The sequence below is a fragment of the Pinus tabuliformis genome, chromosome 7, assembly GCF_031772625.1.
Source record: "Pinus tabuliformis cultivar Carrire ecotype Pingquan chromosome 7, CPIR1, whole genome shotgun sequence".
NCBI lineage: Eukaryota > Viridiplantae > Streptophyta > Pinopsida > Pinales > Pinaceae > Pinus > Pinus tabuliformis.
In genome coordinates, this window is record NC_142293.1 from 925,493,924 (window position 1) to 925,508,306 (window position 14,383).

The window sequence follows — 14,383 nt, forward strand, 5'->3', positions numbered from 1 at the left end:
TGTTGTCTTTTCAGACTCTCTAAACAGGAAAAGATGTCGAGTTCTTCCTTTGTCAGGCTCGTTAAAACTTAATGACATTAGATTCTTTCGTAATGACGCCTTACAAGCATATGCTATCCCCGTCAAGCTTGTCATCAAAAAATAATCAGGGTACTCGCCAGAAATGGTGGGGAAAATGGACCCATAATCATTATTGCGTCGGCAGTATGTCGCTCTTGAACATGGCACTAGTGTGCATTCGTGTCTGGGTGGGAACCTCTCATCTTGTTTTACACTAGCCTCCATGGGTTTGGGTTATCCTATTTGACCTCTCATCTGGTCATTGCCTTGTCACCATGACCTCTGCTCATTTGATGTCAAATACTGCCAAGCCCACTGTCGTGCCGCCGATATGTTCAAGAGAAGTTGGCCTCTGTAGAATTACAACCTCCCTCTGATACCTCACATAATTCTGATTCACCACAACATTCTTCCTCTGTCTCGTGTCACTGCTGTGGAAAAAACTATGGCCCACCTTTGATCAATTTCACTTCCTGTCGACTTCAGCTCATTATCCAGGAAGCTGATCTAGAGACTCCCTTCCGGTGCCTTGGAGCCTGCATGCCTCAATGGCAGGTTCTTCGTGTTCGACGCGAGGTTTTCATCATTGGCCTCCGATCGAATGATTCTACGGGTGTTCGACGCCAGCTCACTCATTCGCACGCCGTAGATTGTACCTATAGTACCTTGAGGGCCATTGTCATTATTGGTGGTACCTCTCGTGTCTGTTAACAGTTTTCACTATTGACTGGTAATCAGACGATGTTCATGCATGTTCGACTCCAACTCATGTATTCACATGCTTGAACTTGTACTCTGTTCGGGTCGAGATGGAGCGCAAGACCCTGGATTTTGTCTGTTGGAATCCAGGCTGTGATTTGTGGCTTATTATGATCATTACATGACTCATTCACTGGATGGCTGCGACCATGCCTGAGTCTATTTATCGATCCTCACTGGATGGCTGCGCCCATACCTTGGATCTAGATTATTATGTACTCTGTTATGGATGGCTGCGCCCATACCACATATATCATGTACTTGAGATATCAGTTGTACTTCTTTACGCAGGTTCTCCAGCGGCAGTGTTTTCAGTTACGCATGTTCTTGTAAAGCATTTCACCCCTCTCTCTCCCTCGGGCCTCATGCTTTAGGGGGCATCTGTTACACAGTAATTTGTCACCATTTGTCACCGTCCCTGTTACCCCTCTCCCGCACACTGGAGGACTCATTTCGGGACCTGTGAGAAGTGACATGACCTGAAACCACTTGCATCATATTCCTCTAAGTATGAGCTTCATATGCCCTGAAGACATCTCCTGCAGAATACCCATAAAAAGACCTCTTTTTGCATTGGCGTGGTTCCACAGTGTACTGCTCACGCCAATGGGGGAAATCCTCTAAAGAGGGCGCGCCATTGGTGCTCTGTCTTAGAGTCGCACTCGCGCCAACCGAATTGAGTAAAGTTTTTAACAAACAAGCTTCCGAAGGTTCTCCTTAACCCATTCACCAACTGAATCCTTGTTGAGTTAGGATGGTTTGGCTTCGAATCTCCATAGAAGGGAAGTGGTTTTCCACCTTTCATGGAAGCTTCTAAGTGATAAAGCCAATCCCATTGAAATTGTGATTGATCTTATCTCCTTCCCCTCTATCTATAAAAGCTTGTCTCTATGCCTTGAGCAAGCTAGTTCCAGCATAGTGCTAGTGATAGAGAATTCCAGGAGTTCAATAGTTTGAAGCTGCAAGAGCCTTCTTTGCACCCATAAGGCCAAATCTAAGTGAGGAGATTCTTGTCACCAAAGAGAGAGAGGCTTGTTCCCCATCCCAACAAGCTTTGCAAGACTTGTGTAGCTGACTACCCAGCCAAAGGAGGATTTGACGTCAGAACAATGGTTGTATTCTTCTTTGTTATTTATCAATAATAGATGACTATCATTATGGTTCCACTCTCATTGTCCTTTGTAATGATTGATGTTGAGTTATATCTTTTCTGACTGATATATAATTGCATCTATTGGATTTTATGCTTGTATTTGTGTTGTTATTTGCATGTGCAGGTGTCCAATCATGGAGATCGTGGGGATCGTGACCGACCGAAGCAAAGGAACGAGAGCGACGTCTCTTCTACGAATATTAGCGTTGGAATCCAAGTAGGTTCTCATCACCCACCTTTAATTTGCAATTAGGAACTTGCGTGATAGCATTGTTTGATTGTTGCTAGACCTGGTCTGGGCTAGTAGGGATCGTCTCTGTCCGCAGAGAGGATTTACCTCCACAACACACCATTTCAGTTTTTGTTCACATCTTACTGTTGTCGCATGCATGACATTATTTTGCATGAAAGGTCATCGTTGCGGCGACTCGCTTCAAACACATGCATGCTTTCTCATTTTCTGAATCTCGCACTTGTTGTTTGCATGAATTATCGTTCACTCTTGTTTGCACTCATCTCATCATGCATTCACACTTTTCATGTTTTTAGTCACCCGTCGGTCGGACTGGGCTGCCTTCGCCTGGACCATGCCTTGCCCAACTAGCACTACACATTTCTACAAGCAAAGGCTTTGCCTTCCCTCTAGAAATTGCGCAAGTCTAGCTAGGAACTAACCTCCAAACATGCATTGCGCAATTCTTGGAGGCAGTGTCCTATTGGCCCCAGAAACTACGCAATGCAGTTTGCTAGTTGCATTTCACTGCTGACTGAAATTGCGCATTGCGCAGTTTCAGTCCTTAGCAGGCCAGACTGGACTATGCATTATGCAGTTCAGGTAGTCAATCAACCTACTAACAACCTAGACTGTGCATTGCGCAATTTTGGCAGTCAGTCTCTCGACCTCCCAGTGGAAATTGCACAACCTTCATGATCAGTCACACAGGTATGTTGCAAGTCAGTTCTAAATTTCGTTTTGGTTTTCGACTGATAGATTGCTTGCCATGAGCATTTCCATGTATCCAGGTATCATAGGTGTTCATCTAGCTCTCAGCAGCATAGGTACAATGGTTTTAAGGAGAGCAGATTTGAAGGCACCGTTTAGAGAACACTTGGGGATGCAGTCGATCAAGTGTCTATGAACTTGCCTACCCACGAAGACATCGAGTTGTTCATAGACAAGGACATTAAGATATGATGGTAGTAGCATTACAGCAAGCAGCACCATCAATAGTAGCTGAAGGCAGCATACTGGATGCAACAAACCCAAGAGGAAGTTTGCTGACAACACAGAGGTAGAAGAAAGTTGCAAGCTCAAGCAGATCCACTTGTGATGAAAGCAACTTTGGAGACTCAGGCTATGAGGTGACAACGTGACATGAACATCGTGCAAAGGCAGAGAACGGAACAGAGAAGGATTTTCATGTGTTGAAGCATCAAATCAAAGAAGAACATGAGCTACATAGATGAGAGAATGAGTTGCAACAGGAACAGGTACACTAGGGGTTACAACATGCACTCACAAAAGAAACTAAGCCCGTACAAGTTATAGATCCATCTCAGTAGCTAGAACGGAGTAGACAAGGTGAGAAATGTTGTTGATCGCATGCAAGGGAATGCAGCAGCATGCATGTCATTGTGCGCATGAATGCGATCCCACCCATTCGGCACACTCACTGAGGCGAAGACAAGAAGCAAGTCCGACTGGATCTGAACATGTACCTCGACAATTTGATTCACACAACCACTAGCACATGCTTGGAGAGCAGCGTAGACACTATGCATCAACATGTTGTTGGTCTAGTCGCACTAGGACAACCATGCGTATGCTATCATACCAGTTGGACAGAGGATCCATATCAGTGCACCCAGATGCAACGAAGGCAAGAGTTCGCTTCAGCAAGATGTCACCATTGAGCACATGAACACCATCATGGACAACCAATCTTGGCATCAGCTCATCACCTTTGACCATCAACAAGCATGTCAAAGAATTGGTCTCACCATAACAGTCCAAGTGTCAGTGATGTATTGCATGGCTTGATCAAGCCATTTTGTCTCACATGGGCACATGTGCATTGTAATGTAACATCTTGTCAAGTGGAAGTTCAAGTGTCGATAGTTGAATGTAACAATCATAGAGAAGTTGAAGAGTCATGAGGGTTGATGAACGATCTCAAAGGGGAATGTCAAGGGTCACCCCACCCTTTGCTATAAATAGTACCTCATAACTCATTGTAAGGGCTTTTTGTCAGCCAAGCTTCGATAGGAGTATCTTAGAGAACGTTGGGACAATATTGTAACGTGCCTTGGCTTCTCCACTGCACAGAGCTAGTATATCTCTTTAGAGGAGTAGGTAGTTGTGGCTGTAACGTTCCACTATCAGAACTAATGGTTGGACATGGATGTATTGTATGACTAGAACTTATACTTCTTAATATAATAGAGCCATCACGTTTTCATGCATATGTTGTTATTGTAGTTGGACTATTTTGGTTGCTTTAGAAAATGATATTTAACTTACGCATTTGTGTATGAACTATTTTGCATGCAATTGTGTGAATCTTGTTGCAAAGGTGTCATTGGTTTAACCATCACTTTGGATTGCTCCCTATCTTGCTTTCCAAACATTGATGTATCTTTGCTCGTGTGTTCCCTTCCAAGCCAAGTACTATTACAGGTTTCCAAGGGGCGCACTCACCTCACCCTCAATGTGTTAGAACCTCTCATGCACTTTCCTTGACTTACTGCAGCTGTCACACCCTTGCTACCAACAGGGACATCTTACTTGCCTCTGTGTGAAACCGTGTGTTATCACTCAGGTTGTCCCTTAGCTCCTTGAGGGATACAGTTGAGGTAATCACAAACCAATCTTTGGACTGCAAGTGCTAGCCCACCAGCAGTCAGAGAGGGCTCTCTCTTTAGGATTTAGCTTTGTTGATGATGATTTTAGGCTAGTTATTGGGCACTAGGGGTTTTGTTTTAGTTTTGGTGGGATGGATGATGCTTTCAAGTAAAGAGGTAGGGATAGCATGAAAGTTTTAGAACCATTGGGCGTGGAGTCAAGGAATAGGACTGCTGGTGCGTTTTCTTGGTCACAAGAGGGAATATGGAGCAAGCTAGCTGCACATGAAACAACCTTTCAAGCTAAAGGATGGAGTGAAGGCTAGGAATGAGAGGCAGTTAAGAATCTCTCATTCAGCTTAGCAGAGGGAAGGTGAATGAGCTCTATCTAGGAGCAGCGAAGAATCCTTAGATAACTGTCAAACATGAGTGAATTAGGGGAAATATGAGCCACAGGGAATTCATATTCATTTCTAATTCAGATGAAAACATATAGAAACAACAGAAATTGAGCATAGAGGGCAATTAAACCAATTCTAAACTATTCATTCTTTCTGCTATTTTGGATGATACATCAATGAAGAACAAAGGTAAGAAACACTTATTGAGTCATGTCGCAGCACAAGAATTCCACATTAAATTCTTCAGAACATTCATACGCAGCACACAGTCATTCCTCCAAGCTTTTAAGCAGTCTTTGATTAAGTAAAACATCAAGTATACAGAGCGAGTCTCTCTTGGAGCTATATAACCAACCAACCCCTTTAATAGTGAATTAGGGTGGTTTTTATAAGTAAAATATCTATAAAGATCAGATCTCAGACAGATCTACTGTAATAAGTGTCTTTAACCTAATACATGTCTGAAATAAATGCGGGAAAATATCCTCGAGCTGCGCTGGGTGCAGCTGTACCAAAATGAGTTTAATGTGTTGTCTTTATGGCTCTGTGTTGATCACTTAGCCATAACTGTGCTTTGGGTTTTGATCCATGCTCTTGAGTGGTTTTGAGGAGCATTAACTGTGATGGGAGAGCCTTGATTGGCCTTTACTGCTTTCTTTGACTTTGTTGGAGGTCATTCAATGTCCACCTGCATTGGGAATAAAGGTTTTCATTTAAAACATTCGACTGATACTCTTTGCTGCTTCCTGGATATGCTTTAGCACTAAATGTGGGCCTTTCTCACTCCTGATACTCTTTAAATTGCTGCATCGACCTTTCATGGCTACTGTTCGGCCCTCTGTTTCCTTTTAAAACTGTGTTTGCCCCTTTCTGAATGTTGCGCGAAGAAATTCATGTCATTCGGCACCTTTCGGGCCTGCTGGAGACGAGCTACGAAAGGGATTTCCATTTTGGCCTATTTCCCGTAGCCATGCGCGACGCTAATCGCGCATGAAAAACTGCCTCAGATTTTGATTCCGGGCTTCCTAGGCTGCGATTTGCGCCTTTCGCGTTTTTTGACGGTGACGTCAGCATGACGTCATGTGGTGGGACCCAGTACGGCAGGTGACGTGGCAGGGTGACGTCAGCAGTACGGCGGGTGACGTGGCGGTACGGTGGAGGAGGTTACGTGGCGGTGACATGGCAAGGACACGGCGGCAGGAGGCCGACGCGGCATGGTGACGTCAGCATGACGTGGCGCTGACGCAGGAGGGGGGAAGGCGGTATCCGGTTTTCGGGCGCACCGCTTTTGTGCGCAGGCGGTATAGGAGGAGGGGGCTCCGCCACAGCCGAGAGGGTGACGCGTGGCGGGAGTACGACGGGAAAACCGCCCATCTCCCGGGCGTTAACCCTCGGCACATCGGGGCACAAAAAGGCCCGCCCACCGTAGATCTTGGGCGCGCCAGATCTGACGGTCGGTGGCACGAGTAAGGCGGCGGACGGTTAGGGACGGGCCCGCGCATATTTAATTATGTGTTTTTATATGGCGCAGGGGGTTTTAAACATTAGAAATGTGGGTTTTGGGTTTTTTGCAAGCGGGGGAAATATATTTATGTGCGTGACCTTAGGATAAGGGCGGGGAATGGGTATTGTAGGGTTGGGACTTAGGGGGAAATGGTTGTTAGGGTGACCAGGTGTCAGACTAACTCCTGGTTAGGACATGGAAGGCTAATGCTAAGCCCCAAATGGACTTGGCATTTCCCGAACAGATAAAATAGGGCTACAGTGCCTGGGGATCGGAATATGTATATAGGGGAATTTGTTTACATAGTTTTAGTAAGGGAAGGGGAGATAGATAGGGAGCTACATAGTAAAATTAGTAGTTAATATGACAAGTGATAAGAATGCGCTAAGTATGTGAATCTTAGGCTAATAGGGGAGAAATTGATCCATAGAGGAAGTATGAACATGCCTTGAGCAAAGCATATCTTTACCAAGGCAAATGATATGGAAAATGATGAAACTAAGAGGTGTCAAGCAGATCTTGACCCTTTAGGGAAGTTAGTGAGTGATTTGGGAAATGAGAAGAAGGGGGAGTTAGAAATGCCTCCAGAATTTTGCCACCAAGACACTGCTTTGGTACCTCTGCCACTGATGAGATGAGCTTTCTTTGTCAAGGCCAAAACTGAAGACAATCTAGCTTTTGCAACCCCAGGCTACCTACCCAGATTAATACTCCTAGCATTTTTTGTTACTTCAGGAAGGGTGCACTTAGACTTGCAAACCCTGATTGCTTTTTTCTTTTAACTGCCCTCCTATCTAAATCTACACGTATTTCTTCCAAGGGCCCAGATTAAGCAGTTGGGCTCCTTTGTTTCTCTACCTATCTACAAATCTGCCAAGATTAAACTGTTTGGACAGATATTCATTCTCAATATTCTAAAACAAGAAATTGAAACCTAGGGAAGCCAAGATTAAGCTGTTTGGCCTTCCCTTAACAGAAAATTGTAAAAAAAGGAATAACTCATGAAAATTGGAATACAGCAGTGGCATTTAGACTGGCACACTTTCATGGCTTCTTCTTTGGCCTCTTTTAGGAAATATGGAGCATTGCAGCATGCAAAGTACGACATATTTGGCATGTAAAAATGTCAATCATGAAATATGAAAACCTGTTGCAACAGGAGGCTAACAGTGGCTCCACTTGGGGCCAAGAATAGCAGGTCAGACTACCTTGATCTTTTATTGTTGTTGTGGATTGAAGAATTTCCTTGTGCTGGCTACTAAAAATGTGAAACTCTGAAATAGGGGCAGCCATCTCCTTCATTAAAATATTGTGAAATACATAGCACTGCCTGCTTTCTTCTGCGTGCTTGCTATTACATACCATATTGCTTTGAGCATTGCCTTTGAAATAGAACCAGACATGGATCAAAACTGATGTATTTCCCTTAGCTTCTGGTCTAGAATCAGTTGCTGATGTGAAACTAAACAATGCTCCTCTCTTATTGATACTTTTTGATTGGATACTGCAAACTGCAACCATTTTCCTTTTATCATGAATTTATGTGATATGACAGTGCTACTCCTGCTGTTTTGCTGAGACTAATGCAGAGATAGAGCCTTAAGAATGGAGTACTTGCACTGGCTGTGTCTTAGCAAACTTTGCTGCTGCTCCTCTAACACTCAGACTGCTAAAAAATAAAACAAAGTGCTAATATATACAAATATTAATGTACAAAGAGATATGTACAGAGCTACATTGTACCCCTTAATAGGGATCATGGTAATGTTTTAGCATTCGACCGTTAACAGGGCCTTCTTCAACAGTGTTGCCCTCTACAGACTTGAGGAAATATGTGTTATTTCCCTGAACAATAGAAATAACAAATGGCCCTTTCCATAAAAAATAAAAATTTGCATGTTTGCCCTTGTCTTCTCTTCGTGAGTCCCACCTTAGAACTTTGTCGCCAATGTAGAAATCCTCAGCCTTAGCTCTTTTATCAAACATCTTTTTGAGTTTCTCTTGCAATATTTGAGCTCTATTATAAACTTGCTCTCTGGTTTGCTGAAGATGAATGGTCTGATTGATTCTTATTTGAATATCATTTGGTTCTGCTTGGATCTCTTGCAACATTTTCATGATAGGAGTGCCCAAGGAGGACGGAAACGTGGCCTTCATGCCATACACCAGCTCATAAGGACTCATCCCAATGGATTTTTTTGTTGAAAGTCTGTCTGCCCATAGGGCATTTGTGAGCTTTTTATGCCAGTTCTTCTTGTTTTCTTCTAAGACCTTCTTGATAATATTAATCAGGCTCTTGTTAGATGACTCAGCCAAGCCATTACCTTGGGGATAATAGGCTGTGGAGTGGCCCAAGGTAATGTGAAATTTATGGCAAAAACTGATCATCTTTTTGGATTTGAAAGCAGCCACGTTGCCAATGATGATCTTCTTAGGGCAGCCAAATCTAGAAAGGATATTGCACTCAAGGAACTGGATAATGATGGAGTCATTGGCCTGTCTGCATGGGATGGCTTCAATCCATTTAGTGAAATAGTCGGTGGCTGTTAAAATCCACTTGTGCTAGCCTGAGGAAGAGGGGTGGATCTCTCCAATGAAATCAAGACCCCATTGTTGAAAAGGTTTCTCGGTTGAGATGGGCTTAAGGGGCAAGGGTAACAGCTTTCTTTTGCCCTCAAAGATTTGGCATTTATGACATGAGATAGCAAACTTCTTTATATCTGCAAATAGAGAGGGCCAATAGAAACCAGCCCTTAAAATTTTATCAGCAATGGACTTCCAATATAGATGTCCTCCACAGTCCCCTGCATGGAATTATTTCATGACATTGTTAGTTTCATTCAGGGTTAAACAATTAAGCAATATACCTTCATGATTTTTCCAAAATAATGCACGATCTATGACACAAAACTTTGAAGCCTTCATTTTTAAAAATCTTTTCTTGGTTCTGGACAATCCTGGGGGAGCAAACAGGTTTAACAATACAAAGCATATATCAGCATACCATGGGGATTGCAAAAAGGTTTCACTGATCTGCGGAGTCGCCAGCTCCTGTTCATTGTCCAGTTGGTTGATGTTTAGGGCTTGAAAGTTTGTTTCGGACATCAGTTTGGCTAAACCTTGTCCCTTTATGAGCTTGGTTGGTTTAATTTCTATGTCATACTCAAGGATGTTAGCAATCCATTTGCCTCTTTTGCCTTCTAGCCCTTCTTGGGTTAATATGTCTTTTACAACAGCATTTGGGACATAGGCAATCACATGTGAATACAAAATGTAAACTCGGAAATCTTTGATTGCTTTAACAAGGGCATAGGCCTACTTCTCCATGATTTGGTATTTCAAAGGTGCATCTCTTAAGGCTCGGCTGAAAAATGCAATTGGCTTTTCAGCTCCCTGATCATCCTTTTGCAAAAGGACAACAGCTATCATGTGCTCAGATGCAAATGAAAATATGATGAAATCTTTGTCAAATTGCGGACTGGTGAGGACAGGGGCTTGGGTTAAGGCAGTTTTAATACTCTCAAAGGCCTGCTTGGTCTCAAGAGACCATTTTACCTTAGCATCCTTTTTTAACATGTTGCTTAACAGTCTTATTAGCTCAGCTAGGTTTGGAATAAATCTTCTTAAGAAGTTGATTTTTTCAAGGAATGCTTGCAATTCTTTTATGCTTCTTGGATGTGGGATTTGGAGGATGGATTGGATCCTTTCCGGATCTATTCTAATACCGTCTTTTGAGATGATATGGCCTAGGAGTTTGCCTTCTTCAAGGCCAAAGAGGGATTTCTTGGGGTTCAAGGAAATGCCATATTTCCTACATGTCATGAATATTTGCCTCAAATGTTTTAGGTGCTCTTGATCGGATTTGGAGAAAGGGGTTAAGTCATCAAGGTAGACAACTAGGAAATCATGTATCTCCTTGGCAAATGAAATATCCATTGCCCTTTGAAAGGTAGCACCAGCGTTTTTAAGTCCGAAAGGCATCTTCACATACTTAAATGTTCCCCACGGTGTGGTAAAGGCTGTCTTGTCTTGGTCATCCGGGTGAACCAAGACAAGGATGACCTGAAAAGCCATCTAGTAAAGAAATTCTAGATGACCCCACTACTCTTTGCAGGATGTGGTCCATTTTTGGCAAGGGGTAGTGGTCTTTTAGGGAGACTTGGTTTAAATTTCTTAGGTCTACACATAGCCTAATCTCACCTGTCTTTTTTCTTGTGGGAACAAGATTGGATACCCATTCAGAGAATCTGATGGGTGCTATAATACCTGCTTCAAACATCCTTTTCACTTCCTTTTCAATTAAGGGAAGGAGTACAGGATTGATTCTTCTAAGTTTCTGTTTGAAGGGCTTTTGGTTTGGTTTTAAGGGAATGGTGTGTTGGATCACTGAGGTGTCATAGGACTTCAAGTCCTCATAACTCCAAGCAAATACATCTTGAAATTCTTTGAACAAATCAATATATTTGGGTTTTTGATCGGGTGGTAAAGTTTGAGATATTTTGATCATTTTTGGCTTGTCTGCTGTCCCAATGTTGTGCTCTTCTACAGCAGTGTTTAGGGGCTATATTTTTGGCTTTTTGGGAACATCATTAGCACCAAACATATCTTCTAATGAAGTGAGGCCAGCAGGGAGAAAGCTATCTTTCAGATCAACGATCTCGGCCTCTAATTCTAATATATCCTCCAAATGCATATGTTTCAGCTCTTCTATGTTTGCATTGTCCAAAATAGTTGGGTTTAGGATTTGCTTGGCTGCTATAGCAGTTACAGCCTGCTGATTTTTATTTGTTTGTTGTTGTTCATCCGTCATAGCATCCATGTCAATGTTAGTATTTGAAAACTCATGCTCAAGAGTGAGGAAGTTGTTAATCTAGGCATCACTTTCAAACACTTGCCAATCTTTAACATTATTTGGGATAGCAGGCCTATGTTTTATCTCAGCAGTAAAATGGTGATTTGGCTCAAAGGGAAGCTTGCATGTACTAGCAAAAGTGGCTAGGTTGTGTGCATGAATGTTATGATCTCTTGAAATCTTGGCAAGCTTGGATTCAATGAATGCATTGAGTATATTAATAGCAGCATTCCTATAGGCCCTCATTCTATTGTCATTGGTAACAAAGTTGCCTTTCATTTGTTGTATGATTAAATCAGAGTCACCTAGAATAGACACTTTTGCAACTCCTAGAGCTTTGAGCAGTTTAAGGCCTAAAAGGAGAGCCTCATACTCTGCCATGTTATTGGTGCATTTAAAATTTAGTCTGTAGGCATGACCTTCTACATGATTTTTATGTGTATTGTGAATCCAAACACTTGCTCCTGCTCCTAACTTGTTAACAGAGCCATCAAACTCTAAGTACCATGTGATTTCTTGCTTGTGGTTAGTATCAACAGTTTCAGTCACTTTAGTATTGGGCAGATTTGAAATTTCTGTTTGGGGAGGTTTTTCTTGTATGCTGGTTACCTTGATTGTTTTGATAGTTTCATCAGTATGGGCAACCAATTCTTAATCGGTGTGTGTGTTCAGTTCTAAAGCCAAGGGCTTGTCATCAGTGAGAGTATTTGTTTCATCATTAAATAGAATAAAAGAATCCATATCAGAATGGATTGAGTGTATAGGAAAATTTTGGGGCTTATCCTCACTAGTTACCACATACTTCATCAGTGTTTCTCTATATAGCCTCTTTGGTTGCCCAAAGATAGATATAGTGGCATAAGAGAGGTCTAATTGGAGGGATCCTTGGAGTTTTGCTCCCCAAGATCTTGATAATAGCATGCCATACTTTGGTGGAATGTCAGCAACCACCACATCCATGAGGATAGTCTTGTTGGGATATTGGACTAAGGAGACACACAAGTCTTTGATAAGGCCTAAACACTTGACTTGACTTGAGTCAAAGGAGAATAGATCTTTGTAGGGTCTTGTGACATCAAGGTTGAGTTTTTCCATTACAGCTTTGGGCATAAGGTTGTGTGAGGCACCTGAGTCAAACATAGCATTATGCAAGACTTTGTCATGTATGTGTAAACTGACATAAAAAGGTAGAACAGATCCATAAGTTGATTTTCCATTAACTTCAGGACTGAACAGCAGTTCAGGCTAATCATCAAGAACATTCACATCATCCTTAACCTCTGGCATTTGAAGTGATCTTTGAATTTGTTGCCTATACACTTCATGTTTGGCAAGTTCAGATAAGGGGATGGAAATCTTGAGTTTACCTATTTCTGCCTCTAGGTCAAACGATTTTTCGGATTGGGTTTTAGTATTTTGGGAGGCAAGCTTCCCTTTTTCTATTGGAGTATCAGCAGTTTGGTCTTGTTTTTCAGCGTTAAGGGAAGTAATTGCTTGCGGTTTTTCAGTTTTAGGAGGGCTTTTTGGAACGTCGTCCAAATTCTCTTTGGAGAAAGAAGGTGGCAGAGGCTGATCATTAGAAGATTGTATTTCTGTTATGTCATCTATGGTGACATCCTTTGGATTAGGGACTGTTTTACCAGCAGTTTCCATGAAGGCAACATTTTCTTTAATCTTCTTCGGCTGCTTGGTATCATTTGCCTTAACCTTTTCAGGCACATCTATGGTTCTTGTCCTCAGCTTATATTGTTTGTGGACTTCATACACAGCAGTATCATAGCCTTGTTTAAAATCAAAAGACTCACTAGACTTAGTCCGAAATTGATTAAGGTCATGTTCATCTTGGTCTTGTTGAGTTAGGAAAATTTGTTGCTCAGCCTTCAAATCCACCAAGTTCATGTGAGTATCTTCCGTCTGTTCACTAGATGTAGATGCCTCAGCGTAATTTTCGTGAAAAGGAGGCCTTACATCATGGTCTGGGCTAGACCTACCAGCATTTGTATTCTGAGTTTTCTGGAAATTTGGGTTCCTTATGGTATTGGGTTGTTGTCCTTCCCATGATGATTTCCTCTCAACACTCTCTACTCTGTCTCCCAGCCTATGCATGCCAATGATAATAGCATCCAGCTTTTGGTCTAAGGCTGAGGGTTCCTCTTTAAAGGTGGTTCTTCTCTCAGTTCTAGCTCTGTTTCTTTTGGCAATTAGATTTGCCTCTACGCTAACAGCAACATTTTGCATGTTTGCAAGGGTTTGGGGGGCTCTTTCCCTTAACTGATAAGCCATGTCAACGTCAAAACCATCAGGGAATTTATACAAAGCAAGATCAGGTGGAGGTCTCAAGTTATGCGGTATTGCATTATAAATATTATTAAATCTTGCACAATAGTCCAAGACAGATTCTTGAGGGCCTGTTTTGATGGTGTCATACTCAGATAATATGTGCAAGGGGTCTTTCTTTTTCTCCCATCTGTTGATAAATGACTGGTATAGGGCTTCTGGGTCTGCTATGGAATTGGCTGTGAGTGCTCTAAACCAAGTTCTAACATCACCTGTCAAACTTTGGACAAAAATCTTCATTCTGACGTTATCGTCATCTATCTCGTAGTTCTCAAAATAGTCTTGCATCTTCTTTGTATGTTGAAGGGCTGTGCAAGAACCAGTTCCATCAAAGTATGTGATTTTAGCTTGATAATCCTGAGGCATAGCCCCTGGATTAGCGGGTAACTGCAGGGGTGCATATCTATTAGCCATGTTTACGGGGGTAAGTGGAACAATAGGAACAGCTGGAACAGGTGTAACAACAGCGATCAGGG